Here is a 25,922-nt window from a genome sequence, read left to right on the forward strand (position 1 = left end):
CTCTCATTGATGGGTAGAGGTCATCTGATAAAAATGATAAGCTTCCCACAACTTCTATATCAATTACAAACAATACCGATCCTGTTGAAACATTCAGACATTAATATCTTGCAAAGTGCCTTTCGTCGATTTATCTGGGCAGGTAAAAGTTCGAGAATTGCCCTGAAAACACTTATGTTCAGTAAAGATGAAGGGGGCTTTGGCTTCCCTGACATATGGCACTATAACATAGCAAGTCTGATGAGATATGGCATGGATTGGATTAGAGGATCCTCCATGTTCTCTAACTTCTCTTTGTATTCGGAACTGGTGAAACCTTGGAGCCTCAATGCTCTATTACACACTAGGTACTCAGCTTTCCCATCTGCGATTAAAAAGAGCGTACTAGTTAAAGATACAGTAGCGGCTTGGAAAGTAGCCAGGAAGCTATATAAACTCCCCTTCTTATTATCAAAATATCTATCTCCATGGCACCACCCAGAATTCCAACCAGGATCATTAAACAAACATTTTCCTGGAATGGGAGAGTAAAGGGATAGCCACAGTAACAGACTTATGGGATAAACAGAAATCGCAATACTACTCCTTTACTGAATTGCAAGCAATCTATGGTCTAAACTCAAAACACTTTCTGGCATATCATTAAATCAAAAGGTTCTTAAAAGATATTGATGAACACAATGGCAGAATTTGCTCAAAATGATTTTGATGATATGATGTCACCTAGACATGGCAAATCCTTTATAGCCTTCCTATATAAGAGGGTGAGGAAAACACTCTCCTCTAACACAGGATATGCTCTTTTTAAAAAATGGTCAGGGGATCCGAAAATAAAGATAGATGTTGATGATGTATTGAGGGGTTGGAAAAATGTACAGAGAGCAGTGTCCAGTGAAATATGGAAGGAGACTCATTTTAGGTTTATTCACAGGGCAATATATGGTTTTGATGTCAAAAGCACCAATACTACTTCCAATGGTAAACGGTTGACAGCATGCCCTAAATGCCTGCTTCCAGGGGCAAATATGTATCACTGCATCTGGGAATGTAAAGGGATTGGTGAATTATGGAACAAGATAACAAGAGAACTTAATGATAAATTAAAAACAAACCTATCCATAGACCCGAAAGAGTTGTTGTTTCAAGCCACAAGCCCCCAGGTTCCTTTAGCAGCCCATGTAGTCCTATTAGCCACAAAAAAGTGTATCTTAACACATTGGCTATCACCAACGTTACCATCGATAAATGAAATCATAAATTATCCGAAAAAATGTATACTGGCAGACAGGTGGGCGGCTGACAGGGAGGGAAAGGAAGCTACGAAACGATATCACGCAAAATGGTGATTCAGCTGGAGACTTGATATGACCATCAGGCCAGATAATAAATGACACAAATGAAAACATGTTCATACTCCTAGCCATGGAAAACACGAATAAATGGAAGCATCAATGCAGGCTCAGAGATAATTACCATAGAGCACAAGAGTTTTTATTGTGTAATGTAAGATACAGCATTTGGGAAAGGGGGGGGGGAACAGCAGGAAATAGGGAAATAATGATTGTATATGACTATTATACTCATTTTTTTGAATTACAAAAATCTGTATACCTATACAAGCTGTGTAATATTGACAATTATATGGAAAATTGAATAAAAATGTTTAAAAAAAAAAAAAAAGTTGAAAAAATTACGTTTCCCCCCCAAAAAAATTAGTGTCGTGTAAAAAGGAAAATGGCATTTTCCCCAAATAAAGTAAAAAAAAATTTTTTTTGGGGCAAAAAAAAAAAAAAAGAAGTAGACATATTCGGTATTGCCGCGTCCGTATTGACCGGCTCTATAAACATATTACATGACCTAACCCCTCAGATGAACACAAATTAATTAACAAATTAAATATTTTTTTGTCACCTTACATGACTAAAAGTGCAACACCAAGCGATCAAAAAGGCGTATGCCCCCAAAATAGTGACAATCTAACCGTCACCTCATCCCGCAAAAAAAAATTAGCCCCTACCTAAGGCTACTTTCACACTAGCGTTTGGGTGTCCGCTTGTGAGCTCAGTTTAAAGGGGCTCACAAGCGGCCCCGAACGCATCCGTACTGCCCTAATGCATTCTGAGTGGACGCGGATCCGCTCAGAATGCATCAGTCTGGCGGTGTTCAGCCTCCGCTCCGCTCAGCGAGCGGACACCTGAACGCTGCTTGCAGCGTTCGGGTGTCCGCCTGGCCGTGCGGAGGCAAGCGGATCCGTCCAGACTTACAATGGGGACGGATCCGCTTGAAGATGACATCATATGGCTCAATCTTCAAACGGATCCGTCCCCCATTGACTTTCAATGTAAAGTCTGGACGGATCCGTTCAGGCTACTTTCACACTTAGAAATTTTTTTTAAACTATAATGCAGACGGATCCGTTCTGAACGGATCCAAACGTCTGCATTATAGGAGCGGATCCGTCTGAGCAGACATCAGACGGACCCGCTCTCAACGGTAGTGTGAAAGTAGCCTAAGACAATTGCCCAAAAAAAAATACCACATGACCTAACCCCTCAGGTGAACACCGCAAAAAAAAAGAAAACTGTCTCAAAAGCCATTTTTTGTCACCTTACATCACAAAAAGTGTAATAGCAAGCGATCAAAAACTGATATGCACAACTAAATAGTGCCAATTAAACCGTCATCTCATCCCACAAAAAATTAGCCCCTACATAAGACAATCGCCCAAAAAAATAACAAAAACTATGGCTCAGACTATGGAGACACTAAAACATGATATATATTTTTTTGTTTGTTTCAAAAATTATATTGTGTAAAACTTAAATAAAAGAAAAGTATACATATTAGATATTTCCACGTCCGTAACGACCGACTCTATAAAAATATCATATGACCTAGCCCCTCAGGTGAACACTGTCAAAAAAATAAAATAAAAACTGTGCTAAAAATACTTTTTTTTGTCACCTTACATCACTAAAAGTGCAACACCAAGCGATCAAAAAGGCATATGCCCCCTAAAATAGTACCAATCTAACAGTCACCTCATCCTGCAAAAAATTAGCCCCTACCTAAGATAATCGCCCAAAAAATAAAAAAATTATGGAGACCCTAAAATGTTTTTTTTTTGTTTCAAAAATGATATTATTGTGTAAAACTTAAATAAATTTAAAAAAGTAAACATATTAGGTATCCCTGCGTCAGTAAGAACCTGCTCTATAAAAATACCACATGACCTAACCCCTCAGATGAACACCGTAAAAAAAGCTACTTTTTTGTTACCTTACATCACATAAAGTGTAATAGCAAGCGATCAAAAAGTCATATGCCCCCCAAAATAGTGCCAAACAGTCATCTCATCCCGTAAAAAAAACTAGCCCCTACATAAGACAGTGGCCCAAAAAAATAAAAATAAATTATGGCTTTCAGAATGTGGAAACACTAAAAAAATATTAAAAATGCTTTATTATGTAAAACTGAAACAAAAACAAAACAAAAGTAGTAGTCATATTTGGTATTGTTGCTTTCATAACAACCTGCTCTATAAAAATAGCACATGATCTAACCTGTCAGATGAACGTTGTAAATAACAAAAAATAAAAACTGTGCCCCCATATGTGGTCGTAAACTGCTGTATGGGAACACGGCAGGGCGCAGAAGGAAAGGAACGCCATATGGTTTTTGGAAGGCAGATTTTGCTGGATTGTTTTTTTGACACCATGTCCCATTTGAAGCCCCCCTAGAGTAGAAACTCCCAAAGAGTGACCCCATTTAAGAAACTACACCCCTCAAGGTATTCAAAACTGATTTTACAAACTTTGTTAACCCTTTAGGTGTTCCACAAGAGTTAATGGCAAATGGAGATGAAATTTCAGAATTTCAATTTTTTGTTACCTTGCCTCACAAAAAGTGTAATATAGAGCAACCAACAACCTTATCCCGTAGTTTCTTAAATGGGGTCACTTTTTTGTAGCTTCTACTCTAGGGGTGCTGCTGGGGGGCTTCAAATGGGACATGTTGTAAAAAAAAAACAGTCCAGCAAAATCTGCCTTCCAAAAACCATATGGCGTTCCTTTCCTTCTGCGCCCTGCCGTGTGCCCGTTCAGCAGTTTATGACCACATATGGGGTGTTTCTGTAAACTACAGAATCAGGGCCATGGATATTGAGTTTTGTTTGGCTGTTAACCCTTGTTTGTAACCGGAAAAAAGGATTCAAATGGAAAATCTGCCAAAAAAGTGAAATTTTATCTCTATTTTCCATTAAGTCTTCTTGAACACCTAAAGGGTTAACAAAGTTTGTAAAATCAGTTTTGAATACTTTGAGGGGTGTGTAGTTTCTAAAATGGGTTCATTTTTGGGTGGTTTCTATTATGTAAGCCTCACAAAGTGACTTCAGACCTGAACTGCTCCTTAAAAAGTGGGTTTTGGAAATTTTCGGAAAAATTTTAAGATTTGCTTCTAAACTTCTAAGCCTTCTAACGTCCTCAAAAAAGAAAATGTAATTTACAAAATGATCCAAACATGAGGTAGACATATAGGGAATGTAAAGTAATAATTTTTGGAGGTTTTACTATATATTATAAAAGTAGAGAAATTGAAATTTGCTAATTTTTCAAGTTTATAAATAAAAATGAAAATTTTACCACGGTCATGAAGTACAATATGTGACGAGAAAACAATCTCAGAATGGCCTGGATAAGTAAAAGCATTTTAAAGTTATAATAATAACAAAGACAGGTGCACTCGGCAGTCTTACTAAACCCTCAAACTGATTTTAAAATTGAGAGATTAGCAAACATGTCCTACGGTATAGGACATGTCTGATCCCGAGCCAAGGTTTCTCAAGTAGCTCGGGACCCAACACTCACCTACCTGTGCCGTATGGGCAATACCATGGGCCAGTGGGCAAATTACAGGAGCATGAGGTCCGACTCACAGACAACAGACCGCAGAGTGCACCTGTCTTTGTTATTATTATATTGTTATAATGATTATCACATCCACATAATTGCTATCTTGTGTAGGATGTCTATTGTGGTACTTGTGGTTCGCTGCGGGCATCCTCCATTGTATGCATTTTAACTGGGGATCGTCATTAGCAACGGGCCACAAGTGCAAGATCTGCTCCCCTGGATATATATGCACAACTGCATGTGGGTTTGAGCACTTCCTGCCTGTTTAATACCACGCCATTCTTAGCATTTTAAAGTTATCACCACATAAAGTGACAGGTCAGATTTGCAAAAAATGGCTGGGTCCTTAACCACCTCCAGACCGCCTAACGCAGGATCGCGTTCCGGAGGTGGCAGCCCTGCGCTCAGCGACGCATATACGCGCCATCTCGCGTGAGCCGAGATTTCTTGTGAACGCGCGCGCTCACAGGATCGGAAGGTAAGAGTGGATCTCCAGCCTGCCAGCGGCGATCGTTCGTCTAATATACCTGCTACCTGGTCCTCTGGTGGTCCCTTTTGTTTGGATCGACCAGCAGAGGACACAGGTAGCTCAGTAATATGTAGCACCAAGCACCACTACACTACACCACCCCCAGTCACTTATTAACCCCTTATTCACCCTTGATCACCCCTGATCACCCCATATAGACTCCCTGATCACCCCCCTGTCATTGATCACCCCCCTGTAAGGCTGCATTAAGATGTCTGTATGTTTTTTACGGATCCACGGATACATGGATCGGATCCGCAAAACACATACGGACATCTGAATGGAGCCTTATAGGGGGGTGATCAATGACAGAGGGGGTGATCACCCCATATAGACTCCCTGATCACCCCCCTGTCATTGATCACCCCCCTGTAAGGCTGCATTAAGATGTCTGTATGTTTTTTACGGATCCACGGATACATGGATCGGATCCGCAAAACACATACGGACATCTGAATGGAGCCTTATAGGGGGGTGATCAATGACAGAGGGGGTGATCATCCCATATAGACTCCCTGATCACCCCCCTGTCATTGATCACCCCCCTGTCAGGCTGCATTCAGATGTCCGTATGTTTTTTACGGATCCACGGATACATGGATCGGATCCACAAAACACATACGGACATCTGAATGGAGCCTTATAGGGGGGTGATCAATGACAGGGGGGTGATCACCCCATATAGACTCCCTGATCACCCCCCTGTCATTGATCACCGCCCTGTAAGGCTCCATTCAGACATTTTTTTGGCCCAAGTTAGCGGAAATTATTTTTTTTTTTCTTGCAAAATCTCATATTCCACTAACTTGTGTCAAAAAATAAAATCTCACATGAACTCACCATACCCCTCACAGAATCCAAATGCGTAAATTTTTTTAGACATTTAAATTCCAGACTTCTTCTCACGCTTTAGGGCCCCTAGAATGCCAGGGCAGTATAACTACCCCACAAGTGACCCCATTTTGGAAAGAAGACACCCCAAGGTATTCGCTGATTGGCATAGTGAGTTCATAGAAGTTTTTATTTTTTGTCACAAGTTAGTGGAATATGAGACTTTGTAAGAAAAAATACAAAATAATCATCATTTTCCGCTAACTTGTGACAAAAAATAAAAAGTTCTATGAACTCACTATGCCCATCAGCGAATACCTTAGGGTGTCTACTTTCCGAAATGGGGTCATTTGTGGGGTGTTTGTACTGTCTGGCCATTGTAGAACCTCAGGAAACATGACAGGTGCTCAGAAAGTCAGAGCTGCTTCAAAAAGCGGAAATTCACATTTCCATTTCGTCCACCATGACGGCTCTACTATGAGATTGACCCTTGACCTCTGTAGGGTCAGGAACACACAGAGTTTAAAAGGCCACCACCCACACTCACCCTCAGTGTTTCCTGTCCCTACGGGGTCAACCACACAGAGAGCCCTCCTGGTGGAGGTGAAGAAAAAGTTTATTATTTTATAAAATACCTGAGGATTCCGTCCTCGTCCCCTGCCCTCCTACGGTCTGGTCCAAAGCTGGGCAGGGGATTCATATGGAGCCGATCTCGCTTCTGTACCAGGAGCCTGTATCCCTCCCCACAGTGCGGTCCCCCTTCCCTATGTTGAGGAAGCTGACCGCAGGGAAGCAGCATGCTGAACGCCGACAGGAAGCCTCAGCATTACTCTCTGCTCCCGGCGGCTGGAGGCGAAAGGGCGGAGCTTAGACCGGAAGGGGCGGCACTTAGATCGGCCGCACGGCGGTGACGTCAGACGCCGGACTGACTACTTGTGGCGGCAGATTCAAACAGGCAGTGGCACCGATCTTCCTCCTGGCGCATACAGCACTAATGTCTGCTCCTGAAGCCCCGGACGCCTCTACAGCCCAGATGGACTCTGAAACTCCCTCAGCTACTCCAACAGTGAGTTCCCCTGTGGGGAAAGACAAAATGATGTATCCTTTTTTGACTTACTTGCTGTTTTGTCTATTGATACCTGGCTGCTCCTCTCTTTTATAGGGAGTTAAAGAGCCCAGAACAAGGTCTAAAGTTCAAAGATGTGCAACTTGTAATAAGAAGCTTCCCGAGAATTATAAAAAGAAGCTCTGCCAGAGCTGCATAAAAGACCTTATAAAAGAGGAGCAGCGGTCAATTTTGTCCGAGGTCAAAACGCTTATTCAGAACGAAATTAAGTCCTCTTTGGCCTCCCTCAGATCAGCCCCGTCTACACCTCCTGCTGCAAAAAAACCTAGATTATCCGCCCCATCCTCCTCTGTTTTGGAGATTATGGACGAGGGGGCCTCCACCTCTGGACAGAATGTGGACTTTGACGTTCTATCAGAGGGGGAGATAATGGAAGATAATAAAAAATATTTATTTTCTTCCGAGGATATGGAGGAGCTATTGGGAGCTGTCAGAGCAACCATGGGGATTGAGGAGGTGAAAAAACCAAGGTCCGTCTTAGACGAGATGTTCGGGGGACTCAGAGCAAAAAAGTTAAAAGTTTTCCCAATGAATGAAAATTTAAAGGACATGATCTTAGACGAGTGGACTGACCCCGAGAGGAGACTAGGGGTATCTCGGAAATTCAGAAACCGGTTGTTGTTTGATCCAGCGGACATCAAATTATTTAACGAGACCCCCAAAATTGACATCCAAGTGGCGAAAGTAGTTAACCACCTCCGGACCGCCTAACGCAGGATTGCGTTCCGGAGGTGGCAGCGCTGCGCAGAGTCACGCATATACGCGTCATCTCGCGAGACGCGAGATTTCGCTCAAAGCCGGCCCGCGCATGCGCATCGCGGGCCGGCAAAATTAAAATAAGTATTTCGTCACCAGCCTGCCAGCAACGATCATTGGCTGGCAGGCTGGCGATTTTCTAAAAATCCAATCCAAAGTCATATAACAGATCATATTAGTAAATATGATCTGTTATATGGCTTGTCTGCTCCTGTGCTGGTCCTTTTCGTCGGTTGGATCCAGCACAGGAGCAGACTGAACTGTGAGTAGCACCAACACTACACCTTAGCCCCAGATCACCCACCTGCACCCCAATTAACCCTTTGATCACCCCTTTGATCGCCCCTGTCAATCACTAGTGAAAGGAAAAAAAGTGATCAGTGTAAACTGTCACTTTTTTTTTTTCACTGGTATTGGCTGTTAGGTTTTAGGGATAGTTTAGGCCCCTTGGTTAGGTAGTTAGCGTCAGTTAGCGCCCAGCCCACCGCACCGCAGTCACTTTTATTCGCTGTTTAGCGTATCGCTAATCAGCATTTGTACTTTTATAGTATCTGTAAGTGATCAAAACTGATCACGGTCAGATCTATAATAGTATTAGTGTCACTTTAGTTCGCCCTCCACCCAAAACGCAGTGTTTGCCCGATCAGGCCTGATCGGTCGCCCACACGTGCGTTCACCCACGCCCGCCCCACCGCAGTGACAAAAAATATATATTTTTTGATCACTGCACATTCATTTTACACGCACTGCGGCGATAAAAAAAATCAGTTTTGATATTTTTTATCAACCGCAGCGGCCTCCGGTACTTCGCTAGCCTCCCCTTTGTAAGACAGGTTTGCTTTTTTTCTTGGGTAGTCTCAGGGAATACCCCTAAATTTAGTAGTCCAAAATGTCAAACAGGGGGTATTCTTCTGAAGAGGCCTACAGGATTCTGACCCAGTCGGATGAGGAGTGGGAACCCTCATCTGACGAATCTAGCGGGTCAGAATATGAACCTGTGGAAAGCAGTGGCTCTCTGACCCAAAGTTCGGACGAGGAGGTGGAGGTCCCTGGCAGCACCAGGCGTACCCGGCCCCATGTCGCTAGACCACAGGTTACGCAGGATCCGCTTCAAGAGCAGCAGAGTGGGGCTGTCGCTGCCGGATCACGTGGTGAGGCATACACCAGCAGCGCAGCCCTTCCTGGACCTAGTACCAGCACTGCCGTACAACCTGGTGAAGTAGCGAGCACCAGAAGGGCAGTTGAAGCTGGTACGGTGGCACGTGCAATAGTTACCCCGTCGCAGCCACCGCACAGACAGGCCCGTAGAGCCCCTAGAGTCCCTGAGGTGCTGGCAAATCCTGATTGGCAGTCACCAACTTCAGCCGCACCAGTAGTTCCCCCTTTCACCGCCCAGTCTGGAGTTCGGGTTGAGACGGCTCAAATCGGTTCGGCCCTGGGATTTTTTGAGCTGTTCTTGACTGCGGAGCTCTTGGACTTAGTCGTGGCAGAGACCAACTTGTATGCCACACAATTTATAACCGCTAACCCGGGAAGCTATTATGCCCAGCCTTTCCGGTGGAAACCAGTTCAAGTTTCCGAACTTAAAATTTTTTTGGGCCTTCTCCTCAACATGGGCCTGACAAAAAAGCATGAATTGCGGTCATATTGGTCAACGCACCCAATTCATCACATGCCCATGTTCTCTGCTGCTATGTCCAGGACACGATTTGAGACCATCCTCCGTTTTCTGCATTTTAGCGACAACACCACCTCCCGTCCCAGAGGCCACCCTGCTTTTGACCGGCTCCACAAAATTCGGCCCCTCATAGACCATTTCAACCTGAAATTTGCAGATTTGTATACCCCTGAGCAAAACATCTGCGTAGACGAGTCCCTAATACATTTTACCGGGCGCCTTGGCTTCAAACAATACATCCCAAGCAAGCGTGCCCGGTATGGGGTCAAATTGTATAAGCTCTGTGAAAGGGCCACAGGCTATACCCACAAATTTCGGATCTATGAGGGAAAAGATCAGACCCTGGAGCCGGTCGGTTGCCCTGACTACCTAGGGAGCAGTGGGAAGACAGTCTGGGACTTGGTGTCACCCTTATTCGGCAAGGGGTACCATCTTTATGTGGACAATTTCTACACAAGTGTGGCCCTCTTTAGGCATTTGTTTCTAGAACGGATTTGCGCCTGTGGCACCGCACGAACTAGTCGCGTGGGCTTCCCCCAACGGCTTGTAACCACCCGTCTTGCAAGGGGGCAGAGGGCTGCCTTGTGTAACGAAGAACTGCTCGCGGTGAAATGGAGAGACAAGCGTGACGTTTACATGCTCTCCTCCATTCACGCAGACACGACAATCCAAATTGAGCGAGCAACCCGTGTCATTGAAAAGCCCCTCTGTGTCCACGACTATAATGCGCTCATGGGAGGGGTGGACTTCAATGACCAGATGTTGTCTCCGTATTTAGTTTCCCGCAGAACCAGACGCTGGTATAAGAAGGTGTCTGTATATTTAATTCAATTGGCGCTCTACAATAGTTTTGTTCTCTACAGTAAGGCTGGGAGAACAGGATCCTTCCTCAAATTCCAGGAAGAGATCATCGAGAACCTCCTTTACCCAGGAGGTTCCGTGGCCCCATCCACCAGTGTAGTTAGCCGTCTACACGAGCGACATTTCCCCAGTGTCGTTCCTGGTACCTCAACCCAACCGTCACCCCGAAAAAGATGTCGTGTCTGTAGCAGGAGTGGAATAAGGCGTGACACCCGCTATTTCTGTCCTGACTGTGCTGACCACCCTGCCCTATGCTATGGAGAGTGTTTCCGGAAGTACCACACACAGGTACACCTAGCATAGGGATCACATCTCACCAGGACAGGCACACAGGGCTATTAGGGCCCATTCACTCACAGCTGCTGCAAACCTCTCCTTTCACCTGGGATAAAGTGCATAACGTACTTCGCCACATCTTTGGGCGATTTGCGCTTTGCACATTGTCCCATGGGGAAGGAGAGGTTTGTTCTATAAAGGTAAAAAAAACTAAACAAAAAAAAAAATACCGGTAAGTAAAAAAGTTAAACGTTCAGTTAAAAAAGTTTAAAAAAAGTTTCTATGTTCTGTTCAACAGTTAATAAAGTTATTGCTTTGTGGCCTGGTTTTTTCTTTTTTGTTTTGTTTTTTTTACCTTTCAGGTGGACCAACCGATCGACCAGCTGCAGCACTGATGTGCATTCGGACAGAAGCATTGCGCTGCTGTCAGATTACACGCAAGTCGGTGTATGCGGCGCTGCAAGACGAGATTTCTCCTCTGCAGTAAAAGATACGTTTGCCGAGGCATATGAGCTGAGGAGGTGGCGGTGTTCATATACTTTGGCAAACACTTTGTATATATAAAAAAAAAAATCCCGGCAATGATTTATTCATCCACATCGATTGATGTGAATGGAGAAATCTGGTTTGCCAGGGCATACGAGCTGAAGTGGGTATGGATGTTGGGCGGAGCTCCTATGTCCTGGCAGACGCCTTTCCCCTCCTTTTTCTTTTTTTGGCAGAGATTTTTTCATCCACATTGATCGATGCGAATGAAGAAATCTGTGCCGTTCATTTTTTTCTTTCAGCCCAGAGGCTGAACGGAAAAAAAAAAATCTCATTACCCGTATGCTCAATATAAGGAGAATAGCAGAAACTCCTAATGCTGGGCATACATGTAATGATTGCGGAGACCCTCAAATGCCAGGGCAGTACAAACACCCCACAAATAACACCATTTTGGAAAGAAGACACCCCAAGGTATTCGCTGAGGGGCTTATTGAGTCCATGAAAGATTGAAATTTTTGTCCCAAGTTAGCGGAAAGGGAGACTTTGTGAGAACAAAATCAAAAAAATCAATTTCCGCTAACTTGTGCCAAAAATTTTTTTTTTCAATGAACTCGCCATGCCCCTCATTGAATACCTTGGGGTGTCTTCTTTCCAAAATGGGGTCACATGTGGGGTATTTATACTGCCCTGGCATTTTAGGGGCCCCAAAGCGTGAGAAGAAGTCTGGTATCCAAATGTCTAAAAATGCCCTCCTAAAAGGAATTTGGGCACCTTTGCCCACCTAGGCTGCAAAAAAGTGTCACACATGTGGTATCTCCGTATTCAGCAGAAGTTGGGGAATATGTTTTGGGGTGTCATTTTACATATACCCATGCTGGGTGAGATAAATATCTTGGTCAAATGCCAACTTAGTATAAAAAAAAATGGGAAAAGTTGTCTTTTGCCAAGATATTTCTCTCACCCAGCATGGGTATATGTAAAATGACACCCCAAAACACATTCCCCACCTTCTCCTGAGTACGGAGATACCAGATGTGTGACACTTTTTTGCAGCCTAGGTGGGCAAAGGGGCCCACATTCCAAAGAGCACCTTTCGGATTTCACAGGTCATTTACCTACTTACCAGACATTAGGGCCCCTGGAAAATGCCAGGGCAGTATAACTACCCCACAAGTGACCCCATTTTGGAAAGAAGACACCCCAAGGTATTCCGTGAGGGGCATGGCGAGTTCCTCAAATTTATTTTTTTTTGTCACAAGTTAGTGGAAAATGATGATTTTTTTTTTTTTTTTTTTTTTTCATACAAAGTCTCATATTCCACTAACTTGTGACAAAAAATAAAAATTTCCATGAACTCACTATGCCCATCAGCGAATACCTTGGGGTCTCTTCTTTCCAAAATGGGGTCACTTGTGGGGTAGTTATACTGCCCTGGCATTCTAGGGGCCCAAATGTGTGGTAAGGAGTTTGAAATCAAATTCTGTAAAAAATGACCTGTGAAATCCGAAAGGTGCTCTTTGGAATATGGGCCCCTTTGCCCACCTAGGCTGCAAAAAAGTGTCACACATCTGGTATCTCCGTACTCAGGAGAAGGTGGGGAATGTGTTTTGGGGTGTCATTTTATATATACCCATACTGGGTGAGAGAAATATCTTGGCAAAAGACAACTTTTCCCATTTTTTTATACAAAGTTGGCATTTGACCAAGATATTTATCTCACCCAGCATGGGTATATGTAAAAAGACACCCCAAAACACATTCCTCAACTTCTCCTGAGTACGGGGATACCAGATGTGTGACACTTTTTTGCAGCCTAGGTGGGCAAAGGGGCCCACATTCCAAAGAGCACCTTTCGGATTTCACAGGTCATTTTTTACTGAATTTGATTTCAAACTCCTTACCACACATTTGGGCCCCTAGAATGCCAGGGCAGTATAACTACCCCACAAGTGACCCCATTTTGGAAAGAAGACACCCCAAGGTATTCGCTGATGGGCATAGTGAGTTCATGGAAGTTTTTATTTTTTGTCACAAGTTAGTGGAAGATGAGACTTTGTAAGAAAAAAAAAAAAAAAAAAAAATCATCATTTTCCGCTAACTTGTGACAAAAAATAAAAAGTTCTATGAACTCACTATGCCCATCAGCGAATACCTTAGGGTGTGTACTTTCCGAAATGGGGTCATTTGTGGGGTGTTTGTACTGTCTGGGCATTGTAGAACCTCAGGAAACATGACAGGTGCTCAGAAAGTCAGAGCTGCTTCAAAAAGCGGAAATTCACATTTTTGTACCATAGTTTGTAAACGCTATAACTTTTACCCAAACCATTTTTTTTTTTACCCAAACATTTTTTTTTTATCAAAGACATGTAGAACAATAAATTTAGAGCAAAATTTATATATGGATGTAGTTTTTTTTGCAAAATTTGACAACTGAAAGTGAAAAATGTCATTTTTTTGCAAAAAAATCGTTAAATTTCGATTAATAACAAAAAAAGTAAAAATGTCAGCAGCAATAAAATACCACCAAATGAAAGCTCTATTAGTGAGAAGAAAAGGAGGTAAAATTCATTTGGGTGGTAAGTTGCATGACCGAGCAATAAATGGTGAAAGTAGTGTAGGTCAGAAGTGTAAAAAGTGGCCTGGTCTTTCAGGGTGTTTAAGCACTGGGGGCTGAAGTGGTTAAGAAGACTTCCCTCCCATTTGAGGACTCTTCACAACTACAGGACCCAATGGAAAGGAAAGCCGACTCTCTCCTAAAGAAATCCTGGGAGACAGCCATGTTTGGGGTCAAAACCAACATAGCCGGAAGATCTATGTGTTTTTGGCTTAACGAACTAGAAGAACATATCAAAAACAAGACTCCTAGGGAGGAAATATTGAGCTCTATCCCACTCCTCAAATCTGCCACGGCCTTCTTGGCGGATGCCTCGGCGGAATCGGTGAGGTTCGCCGCTAAGGATGCGGCCCTCACCAATTCCGCAAGGAGAGCTTTGTGGATGAAAGCCTGGGGAGGGGATAGAGCATCAAAAGCAAAACTATGCTCCATAGCGTTTTCTGGGGAATACGTTTTTGGACCCGTATTAGACTCTATCCTGGAAAAGGCTGCAGACAAAAAAAAGGGGTTCCCGGAAGAGACCAAAAAGAAGCCCTTTCGTTCCTCCAACTCCCAAACTAGACCCTATAGGGGCAAAGGAAAGGGGGGTAGGTGGAGTTACCAGAAGGGGGGGGAAAGGCAGAGGTTTCCTTCTTAACCCCCAAAATAAAGATAAACAATGACGCCAGAGTAGGGGGAAGACTGTGGAATTTTCTGTCCCAGTGGGAGTCCATTACAAAAAATCCATGGGCCCTAAATATAATTCGGGATGGCTACCGGATAGAATTTTCCTCAGTCCCTCCAAAGAGGTTCAAAATAGATTTAAAAGACGCGTACTATCACGTCCCCATAAACAGATCATCGCAAAAATTCCTCAGGTTTGCCCTAGTGGACAGCTCAGGAGTTGTAAGACACTTCCAGTTCACCGTGTTACCCTTTGGAATCTCATCTGCTCCAAGGGTATTCACAAAACTAGTAGTAGAAATGATATCCCCTCTGAGAGCAGAAGGGATAAAAATTTTCCCATACTTGGATGACTTTCTGGTCCTGGGACCCTCGGAGCAGGAGACAACCAGCATTACCAGAGACCTGATGCACAGGTTTTCAGACCTGGGGTGGGTAATAAACCTGAAAAAAATCAAGTTTAATCCCCTCAACCAAAATGAAATTTCTGGGGGTAATACTGGACTCGGTCTCCCAGGTGACATCCCTCCCTCGGGAAAAAGTTACGTCGTTTATAGAAAAAACACAAAAATTCCGAAGTCAATCCCAGTGCTCCATTCGCAATGCCATGAGCCTCCTAGGCACAATGACCTCCTGCATAACAGCGGTGTCTTGGTCTCAGGCCCACACCAGGATTCTCCAATCTTGGATCCTGAGAATTTGGGACAAGAGACAGTGCTCTCTAGAGAAAAAAATCCCCATCCCGAGTCAGGTAAAATCTGATTTAAAATGGTGGATGAAAGAGGAAAACCTGCAAAAGGGTGTACCCTGGGTAAAAGATCCGGAGATTCAAATAAACACGGATGCAAGTGGTACAGGATGGGGAGCAAAAATAGGCTCGATAAATTACCAGGGCACTTGGTCGGACGCCATGAGAAAATGTTCCTCAAATCACAGAGAATTGAGGGCAATCTGGGAGGTGCTGAAGGTGTCACAGGACAGGGTCTCCGGAAAACACCTAAAAATCCTCTCGGACAACGTAACAGCCGTAGCATACCTGAAACATCAGGGGGGCACACGATCATCAGGCTTAAAGGAATTGGCAGAAAAAATATTCTCCTGGGCGGAAAAGAACGTTCTATCCATCACTGCTATCCATCTAAAGGGTACAGAAAACATACAGGCGGATTTTCTCAGCAGAGTAACCATAGATCCGGGGGAATGGGCCCTAAACTCAATCGTATTCGAGCAGATTACCAGGAGGTGGGGGACCCCCAAGATAGACCTGTTTGCATCAAAAAAGAACGCAAAGGTACATCCCTTTTGCTCCCTAAACCCAAGAGACAACCCTTGGGCGACAGACGCATTTTCAGTCAGGTGGTCTTGGGATCTAGCCTATGCCTTCCATCCTTGGCCATTAATACCCAGGGTGCTGCAGAAAATAAGATCGGACCCAGTAACAGTAATACTGGTTGTCCCGTACTGGACAAAAAGGAATTGGTTCCCAGTGTTAAAAGACACGGGAGGACATTATCTCTCAGGGTCCAATTCTTCACCAGAATCCAGGTCTTTTCAGACTATCGGTCTGGATCCTGAACGCGAAATCCTAAAAAGCAGAGGGATATCAGAGAAAGTCATACACACCCATAAGTCCAGCAGGAAAGAAGTTACTTCTGCAATATATCTTAAGATATGGAAAAAATATTGTAGTTGGCTTGGCCAGACTCCTCCCGTAAACTCTTCTCCCAATATTAAAAAAGTGCTAGACTTCCTCCAACGAGGGTTAGATCTGGGCCTTAGACCAAGTACTCTCAAAGTACAGATCTCTGCTTTGGGGGCTTGTTATGATACGGACCTGGCCAGTCACAGGTGGATAAGGAGGTTCATAAAAGCTGCCTCAAGATTGAGACCTTCCCTAACCCCTAGGACGCCTCAATGGGATCTAAACTTGGTCCTAAAAAACCTTACAAATTCGCCTTTTTCTCCTACGCAGAATATATCTCTCAAACACCTATCTTTAAAAGCAGCCTTCCTAGTGGCAATCACTTCAGCCAGACGTCTGGGTGAAATCCAAGCGCTGTCCTGCAGGGAACCATACCTCACGATCTTCCCGGACAGAATAGTTTTACGTTTAGATCCAGGTTTTCTCCCAAAAGTGGTGTCGGACTTTCACAGAGACCAAGAGATCATCCTTCCATCTTTTCCCAAGGACGACCCATCACAAGATCAGTTCCAGCTCCTGGACGTCCGGGATACCATCATACAATACCTGGACTTAACAAAAGAATTTAGGAAAGATGATAACCTTTTCGTTCAGTATGGGGGTCCAAACAGGGGGAAAAAGGCATCCAAAGCCACGATCGGAAGATGGATCAGATCTACTATTATTTGCTGCTACCAGAAGTCGGGTCTAGATAGCCCCACGAATATAAAAGCTCACTCTACAAGAGCTATGGCGTCTTCATGGGCAGAAAGAGGAGGTGTCTCCCTTGACAGGATTTGTAAAGCAGCCACCTGGTCGAATATAAGTACTTTTATCAAACATTACCGGATTAATGTGTCAGCTTCTGCGGATTTAACCTTCGGTCAGAAGGTTCTACAAGCAGTTACCCACCCTGTTTAATAATCTGGTAGTTCTCATAGTAGAGCCGTCATGGTGGACGAAATGGAAAGACCGTAATTAGACTTACCGGTAATTCTGTTTCCTTGAGTCCACCATGACGGCCCAGATTTCCCCCCCTGAGATTTAAGGAGGGGTTGAGTATGAATTAATACTCAAAAAATATTTAAAAAAATACAAAATAATGTATATATTCATATACTTGCCTAGGTTAAGGCTACACCCACTTGGTAATTTGGAAAGCACTGAGGGTGAGTGTGGGTGGTGGCCTTTTAAACTCTGTGTGTTCCTGCCCCTACAGAGGTCAAGGGTCAATCTCATAGTAGAGCCGTCATGGTGGACTCAAGGAAACAGAATTACCGGTAAGTCTAATTACGGTCTTTTTGTACCATAGTTTGTAAACGCTATAACTTTTACCCAAACCATTTTTTTTTTACCCAACCATTTTTTTTTTATCAAAGACATGTAGAACAATAAATTTAGAGAAAAATTTATATATGATCTCTTTTTTTTTGCAAAATTTTACAACTGAAAGTGAAAAATGTCATTTTTTTTGCTAAAAAATAGTTACATTTCGATTAATAACAAAAAAAGTAAAAATGCCAGCAGCAATGAAATACCACCAAATGAAAGCTCTATTAGTGAGAAGAAAAGGAGGTAAAATTCATTTGGGTGGTAAGTTGCATGACCGAGCAATAAACAGTGAAAGTACTGTAGGTCAGAAGTGTAAAAAGTGGCCTGGTCATTAACCAACTCAGCCCCTATGGCATAAACACCCTGAAAGACCAGGCCACTTTTTACACTTCTGACCTACCCTACTTTCACCGTTTATTGCTCGGTCATGCAACTTACCACCCAAATGAATTTTACCTCCTTTTCTTCTCACTAATAGAGCTTTCATTTGGTGGTATTTTATTGCTGCTGACATTTTTACTTTTTTTGTTATTAATCGAAATTTAACGATTTTTTTGCAAAAAAATGACATTTTTCACTTTCAGTTGTAAAATTTTGCAAAAAAAAACGACATCCATATATAAATTTTGCTCTAAATTTATTGTTCTACATGTCTTTGATAAAAAAATAATGTTTAGGTAAAAAAAAAATGGTTTGGGTAAAAGTTATAGCGTTTACAAACTATGGTACAAAAATGTGAATTTCCGCTTTTTGAAGCAGCTCTGACTTTCTGAGCACCTGTCATGTTTCCTGAGGTTCTACAATGGCCAGACAGTACAAACACCCCACAAATGACCCCATTTTGGAAAGTAGACACCCTAAGGTATTCGCTAATGGGCATAGTGAGTTCATAAAAACTTCGCTGATGGGCATAGGGAGTTCATAGAATACCTTGGGGTGTCTTCTTTCCAAAATGGGGTCACTTGTGGGGTAGTTATACTGCCCTGGCATTCTAGGGGCCCAAATGTGTGGTAAGTTGTTTGAAATCAAAATCTGTAAAAATTGACCGGTGAAATCCGAAAGGTGCTCTTTGGAATGTGGGCCCCTTTGCCCACCTAGGCTGCAAAAAAGTGCCACAAATGTGGTATCGCCGTACTCAGGAGAAGTTGGGGAATGTGTTTTGGGGTGTCATTTTACATATACCCATGCTGGGTGAGATAAATATCTTGGTCAAATGCCAACTTTGTTTAAAAAAATGGGAAAAGTTGTCTTTTGCCAAGTTATTTCTCTCACCCAGCATGGGTATATGTAAAATGACACCCCAAAACACATTCCCCAACTTCTCCTGACTACGGAGATACCACGTGTGACACTTTTTTGCAGCCTAGGTGGGCAAAGGGGCCCATATTCCAAAGAGCACCTTTCGAATTTCACCGGTCATTTTTTACACATTTTGATTTCAAACTTCTTACCACACATTTGGGCCCCTAGAATGCCAGGGCAGTATAACTACCCCACAAGTGACCCCATTTTGGAAAGAAGACACCCCCAGGTATTTCGTGATGGGCATAGTGAGTTCATGGAAGTTTTTATTTTTTGTCACAAGTTAGTGGAATATGAGACTTTGTAAGGGAAAAAACAATAAATAAAAAAAATCATCATTTTCCGCTAACTTGTGACAAAAAATATAAAATTCTAGGAACTCGCCATGCCCCTCACGGAATACCTTGGGGTGTCTTCTTTCCAAAATGGGGTCACTTGTGGGGTAGTTATACTGCCCTGGCATTTTCCAGGGGCCCTAATATGTGGTAAGTAGGTAAATGACCTGTGAAATCCTAAAGGTGCTCTTTGGAATGTGGGCCCCTTTGCCCACCTAGGCTGCAAAAAAGTGTCACACATGTGGTATCGCTGTATTCAGGAGAAGTTGGGCAATGTGTTTTGGGGTGTCTTTTTACATATACTCATGCTGGGTGAGAGAAATATCTCGGCAAAAGACAACTTTTCCCATTTTTTTATACAAAGTTGGCATTTGACCAAGATATTTATCTCACCCAGCATGGGTATATGTAAAATGATACCTCAAAACACATTGCCCAACTTCTCCTGAGTACGGCGATACCAGATGTGTGACACTTTTTTGCAGCCTAGATGCGCAAAGGGGCCCACATTCCTTTTATGAGGGCATTTTTAGACATTTGGATCCCAGACTTCTTCTCACGCTTTAGGGCCCCTAAAATGCCAGGGCAGTATAAATACCACACATGTGACCCCATTTTGGAAATAAGACACCCCAAGGTATTCAATGAGGGGCATGGCGAGTTCATAGAAATTTATTTTTTTTGGCACAAGTTAGCGGAAATAGATTTTATTTATTTTTTTCTCACAAAGTCTCCCTTTCCGCTAACTTGGGACAAAAATTTCAATCTTTCATGGACTCAATATGCCCCTCACTGAATACCTGGGGGTGTCTTCTTTCCGAAATGGGGTCACATGTGGGGTATTTATACTGCCCTGGCATTCTAGGGGCCCTAAAGCGTGAGAAGAAGTCTGGAATATAAATGTCTAAAAATTTTTACGCATTTGGATTCCGTGAGGGGTATGGTGAGTTCATGTGAGATTTAATTTTTTGACACAAGTTAGTGGAATATGAGACTTTGTAAGAAAAAAAAAAAAAAATTCCGCTAACTTGGGCCAAAAAAATGTCTGAATGGAGCCTTACAGAGGGGTGATCAATGACAGGGGGGTGATCAGGGAGTCTATATGGGGTGATCACCCCCCTGTCATTGATCACGCCCCTGTAAGGCTCCATTCAGACGTCCGTATGCGTTTTGCGGATCAGATCCATCTATCAGTGGATCCGTAAAAATCATGCGGACATCTGAATGGAGCTTTACAGGGGGGTAATCAATGACAGGGGGGTGATAAGGGAGTCTATATGGGGTGATCACCACAGTCATTGATCACGCCCCTGTAAGGCTCCATTCAGACGTCCGTATGCGTTTTGCGGATCCAATCAATCTATCAGTGGATCCGTAAAAAATCATGCGGACATCTGAATGGAGCTTTACAGGGGGGTGATCAATGACAGGGGGGGGTAATCAATGACAGGGGGGTGATCAGGGAGTCTATATGGGGTGATCAGGGGTGATCAAGGGTGATCAAGGGTGAATAAGGGGTTAATAAGTGACAGGGGGGGGGGTGTAGTGTAGTGGTGCTTGGTGCAACATATTACTGAGCTACCTGTGTCCTCTGGTGGTCGATCCAAACAAAGGGGACCACCAGAGGACCAGGTAGCATGTATATTAGACGCTGTTATCAAAACAGCGTCTAATATACCTGTTAGGGGTTAAAAAAAATCACATCTCCAGCCTGCCAGTGAACGATCGACTCTCTTACCTTCCGTTCCTGTGTGCGCGCGTTCACAGGAAATCTCGCGTCTCGCGAGATGACGCATATATGCGTGACTGTGCGCAGGGCTGCCACCTCCGGAACGCGATCCTGCGTTAGGCGGTCCGGAGGTGGTTAAGGGTGTTTAAGCTATGGGAGCTGAGGTGGTTAAAGGGCTTCTGTCACCCCACTAAAGTCTTATTTTTATTTTTTTTGGCTACTTATAATCCCTATACTGCGATATATCAATACATAATGTTATTAATCATTTTGGTTCAGTAGTTCGGCCGCTCCTTCCTTAGTGCGCCTGCGCCGGGTGTAGATGTGACGTCATCGGCGCAGGCGCATTGAGGATGGAGCGGCGGAGCGAGCGTCCTCCCCTCAGTGCGCCTGCGCCGACTGAAGACCGGTACGGCGCAGGCGCCAGATTTTGAAAGCAGACAGGGCCAGCCAGAGAACGAGCGCGTTCGCTGGCCCTGTCAAACAACATGAGGAGGGGGAGTCTTTATGAAAGAAGGATGCGGCTGCTACCAGCAAGTAGCCGCCCTACTTGCTGGTAGACAGGTAATTTGCATATGATAAAAGTCTGTTTTTTTAAATTAACTACTGAACCAAAATGATTAATAACATTATGTATTGATATATCGCAGTATAGGAATTATAAGTAGCCAAAAAAAAAAAAAAGAAGACTTTAGTGGGGTGACAGAAGCCCTTTAAGGTGAAATATGGCAGGGTCCTTAAGGTGTAAGGCTCCATTCACACGTCCGCAAAATGGGTCCGCATCCTTTCTGCAATTTTGCGGAAAGGGTGCGGACCTATTCATTCTCTATGGGGACAGAATGGATGCGGACAGCACACAGTGTGCTGTCTGCAGCCGCAATTGCGAAGCGCGGCCCCGATTTTGGGTCCGCAGCTCCGCAAAAAGATAGAGCATGTCCTATTCTTGTCCGCAGCTTGCGGACAAGAATAGGCATTTCTATGGGGGTGCCGGTCTGGTGTGTTGCGGACCCGCAATTTGCGGGTCCGCAACACACCACGGACGTGTGAATGCAGCCTTAAGGGGACCCGTCACCTCTCCTGACATGTCTGTTGTGTAATTACTTGTATTCCCCAAGTTATAACAATACTGGAGCACCTATTCTTATGAATCTATGTCTATTATTTCTGCTAGAAGTTATGAATGAATTGCCAAAAGCTTGAAATAAAGATACACATGGGTGTGTCCTTGCACAGTCTGACACCAGCAGCAGAGTCAGACACCTCTGCTACTGGTAACACCCAGAAGTACCTTTACTGCAGACTGCTGGCAATATAACCACCTCAGCTCCCCTAGCTTAAACCCCCTTAATGACCAGACCACTTTTTACAATTCTGCACTACACTACTTTCACGGTTTATTGCTCGGTCATACAATTTACCACCCAAATGAATTTTACCTCCTTTTCTTCTCACTAATAGAGCTTTCATTTGGTGGTATTTCATTGCTGCTGACATTTTAACTTTTTTTGTTATTAATCGAAATTGACCTAAATTTTTGCCAAATAATGACATTTTTCACTTTCAGTTATAAAAAAAAAATAAAAAAAAAAAAAAACATTTCTATATAAATTTTTCTCTAAATTTATTGTTCAACATGTCTTTGATAAAAAAAAATGCAATAAGTGTATATTTATTGGTTTGCGCAAAAGTTATAGCGTTTACAAACTATGGTGCAAAAATGTGAATTTCCGCATTTTGAAGCAGCTCTGACTTTCTGAGCACCTGTCATGTTTCCTGAGGTTTTACAATGCCCAGACAGTAGAAACACCCCACAAATGACCCCATTTCGGAAAGTAGACACCCTAAGGTATTCGCTGATGGACATAGTGAGTTCATAGAACTTTTTATATTTTGTCACAAGTTAGCGGAAAATGATGATTTTTTTTATATTTTTTTTTTCTTACAAAGTCTCATATTCCACTAACTTGTGACAAAAAATAAAAACTTCCATGAACTCACTATGCCCATCACGAAATACCTTGGGGTGTCTTCTTTCCAAAATGGGGTCACTTGTGGGGTTTTTATACTGCCCTGGCATTTTAGGGGACCTAAAGCGTGAGAAAAAGTCTGGAATCCAAATGCGTAAAAAAATACCCTGTGAAATCCTAAAGGTGCTCTTTAGAATTTGGGCCCCTTTAGGCACCTAGGCTGCAAAAAAGTGTCACACATGTGGTATCGCCGTACTCAGAAGAAGTAGGGCAATGTGTTTTGGGGTGTATTTTTACATATACCCATGCTGAGTGAGAGAACTATCTCTCTAAAAGTCAACTTTTCACTTTTTTTTTTATACAAAATTGTCATTTTAGAGAGATATTTCTCTCACCCAGCATGGGAATATGTAAAAAGACACCCCAAAACACATTGCCCAACTTCTCCTGAGTACGGCGATACCACATGTGTGACACTTTTTTGCAGCCTAGGTGCGCAAAGGGGCCCAAATTCCAATAAGTACCTTTTAGGAGGGCATTTTTAGGCACTTTGGATTCCAGACTTCTTCTCACGCTTTAGGGCCCCTAAAATGCCAGGGCAGTATAAATACCCCACATGTGACCCCATTTTGGAAAGAAGACACCCCAAGGTATTCCGTGAGGGGCATGGCGAGTTTATAGAAGTTATTTTTTTTTGGGACAAGTTAGCGGAAATTTTATTTATTTATTTTTTTCTCACAAAGTCTCCCTTTCTGCTAACTTTTGACAAAAAGTTCAGTCTTTCATGGACTCAATATGCCCCTCAGCGAATACCTTGGGGTGTCTACTTTCCAAAACGTGAGAAGAAGTCTGTAATATAAATGTCTAAAAAATTTTACGCATTTGGATTCCGTGAGGGGTATGGTGAGCTCATGTGAGATTTTATTTTTTTGTCACAAGTTAGTGGAATATGAGACTTTGTAAGAAAAAAAAAAAAACAATTTCTGCTAACTTGTGCCAAAAAAAAAAAAATCTTCTATGAACTCGCCATGCCCCTCAAAAGTGATCTTTTTATAGCGCCGCAGCGATTTTACGGTGTTTTTGCAGTGATCACAAAAAATAAAAATTTACTGATCACTGAACGCAAGTGTGCGCACAAGATCAGGCCTGATCGGGCGAACACTGCGTTTTTTGTAGAGCCTATAGAACATGTCCTATTCAATTGCGGACAAGAAAAGGCATTTTCTATATAGTTCTGGCAATGTGCGGAACCGCAAAATGCGGAAAGTACATTGCCGGTGTCCGTGTTTTGAGCATCCGCGGTGTCCGTGTTTTGCGGATCCGCAAAACACATACGGACGTCTGAATGGAGCCTTACAGGGGGGTGATCAGGGAGTGTTTTACGGATCCACGGATGTGTGGATCCGCGGATCTGCAAAACACATACGGACATCTGAATGGAGCCTTACAGGGGGGTGATCAATGACAGGGGGGTGATCAGGGAGTCTATATGGGGTGATCAGGGGTTAATAAGTGACAGGGGGGGGGTGTAGTGTAGTGGTGTTTGGTGCTACTTTACAGAGCTTGCTGTGTCCTCTGGTGGTCGATCCAAGCAAAAGGGACCACCAGAGGACCAGGTAGCAGGTATATTAGACGCTATTAACAAAACAGTGTCTAATATACCCTTCAGGGGTTAAAAAAATAAAAATAAAAATAAAAATAAATCGCATCTACAGCCTGCCAGCGAATGATAGCCGCTGGCAGGCTGTAGATCCACTTGTTTACTTGCCGATCCTGTGAACGCGCGCGCCTGTGTGCGCGCGGTCACAAGAAATCTCGCCCCTCGCGAGATGACGCGCTGGCGCGTCAACGAGGAATGAATCGACCGCCTCCGGAACGCAATCCTGCGTGAGGCGGTTAAGGTATTTTTCGCCCCATAAGAGGGGAGGAAAATGCCCCTGTGTCTTATGGGGCTAATGCTGCCATTTTACACACTGCGATGCATCAGCGGTGAGGGAAGAGGGGCTGGAGTCCGGAAACTTGCGGCAGGGCCCGATGCAGTCACTGTACTCTTGGACCACATTTGCGGATCCGCAATACACGGGGGGCGATCCATGGGCATTCCGCATCACGCATGCGGACCCATTTACTTCAATGGGTCCGCAAATCCGGAGATGCGGAACGGAAGCACGGAACGGAACCCTACGGAAGCACTACGGAGTGCTTCCGTGGGGTTTCGTCCCATACTTCCGTTCCGCAAAAAGATAGAACATGTTCTATCTTTTTGTGGAACGGCCGGATCGCGGACCCATTAAATTGAATGGGTCCGCGATCCGTTGCGGCCTACCCCACAGACTGTGCTCGAGCACGACCACGGGGGGGCACACGCCTGTATGAAAGAGGCCTTACACCGGGCCCCGCCGCTCACAGCAGTATTTCTAAACGGTAATCCTTAACCTCTTAATAACTTTAACTAAAGTTGCGCTCTCCCCTGTATCAGCACTTATTAACTAGCATCCGGAGCAGGCAGAGCGTCTGGCAGCGTTACATCACTCAATGACATTGCACGCCTGCTGCTCCCACTTTATGAATGAAGCAGGCGCGCAACATCAGTGAGTGACATTACGCTGCCAGCCGCTCTGCCTGCTCGTTAGTAAGTGCTTATACAGAGGAGAGCGCAACTTTAGTTAAAGTTATTAAGAGGTTAAGGATTACTATTTAGAAATACTGTTGTGAGTTGGCAGGGCCCGGTGTATTGGGGGACACTGTTATGGGGGGGGGGGGGAGAATCTGTGGATGACACATATATAGCAGTGTCACAGATCTCCCCCATAACAGTGCCATCCACAGATCCCCCCATAACA

General features: G+C 43.8%; 1 long non-coding RNA gene across 1 annotated transcript in view; it reads right to left on the bottom strand.

Moving 5' to 3' along the window:
• Positions 1–25,922, bottom strand: part of LOC121004888 — a 135,367-nt gene that overhangs the window by 102,551 nt on the left and 6,894 nt on the right. The gene's annotated exons all lie outside the window — the stretch shown is intronic.

Source organism: Bufo bufo, chromosome 6 (assembly GCF_905171765.1).
Source record: "Bufo bufo chromosome 6, aBufBuf1.1, whole genome shotgun sequence".
NCBI lineage: Eukaryota > Metazoa > Chordata > Amphibia > Anura > Bufonidae > Bufo > Bufo bufo.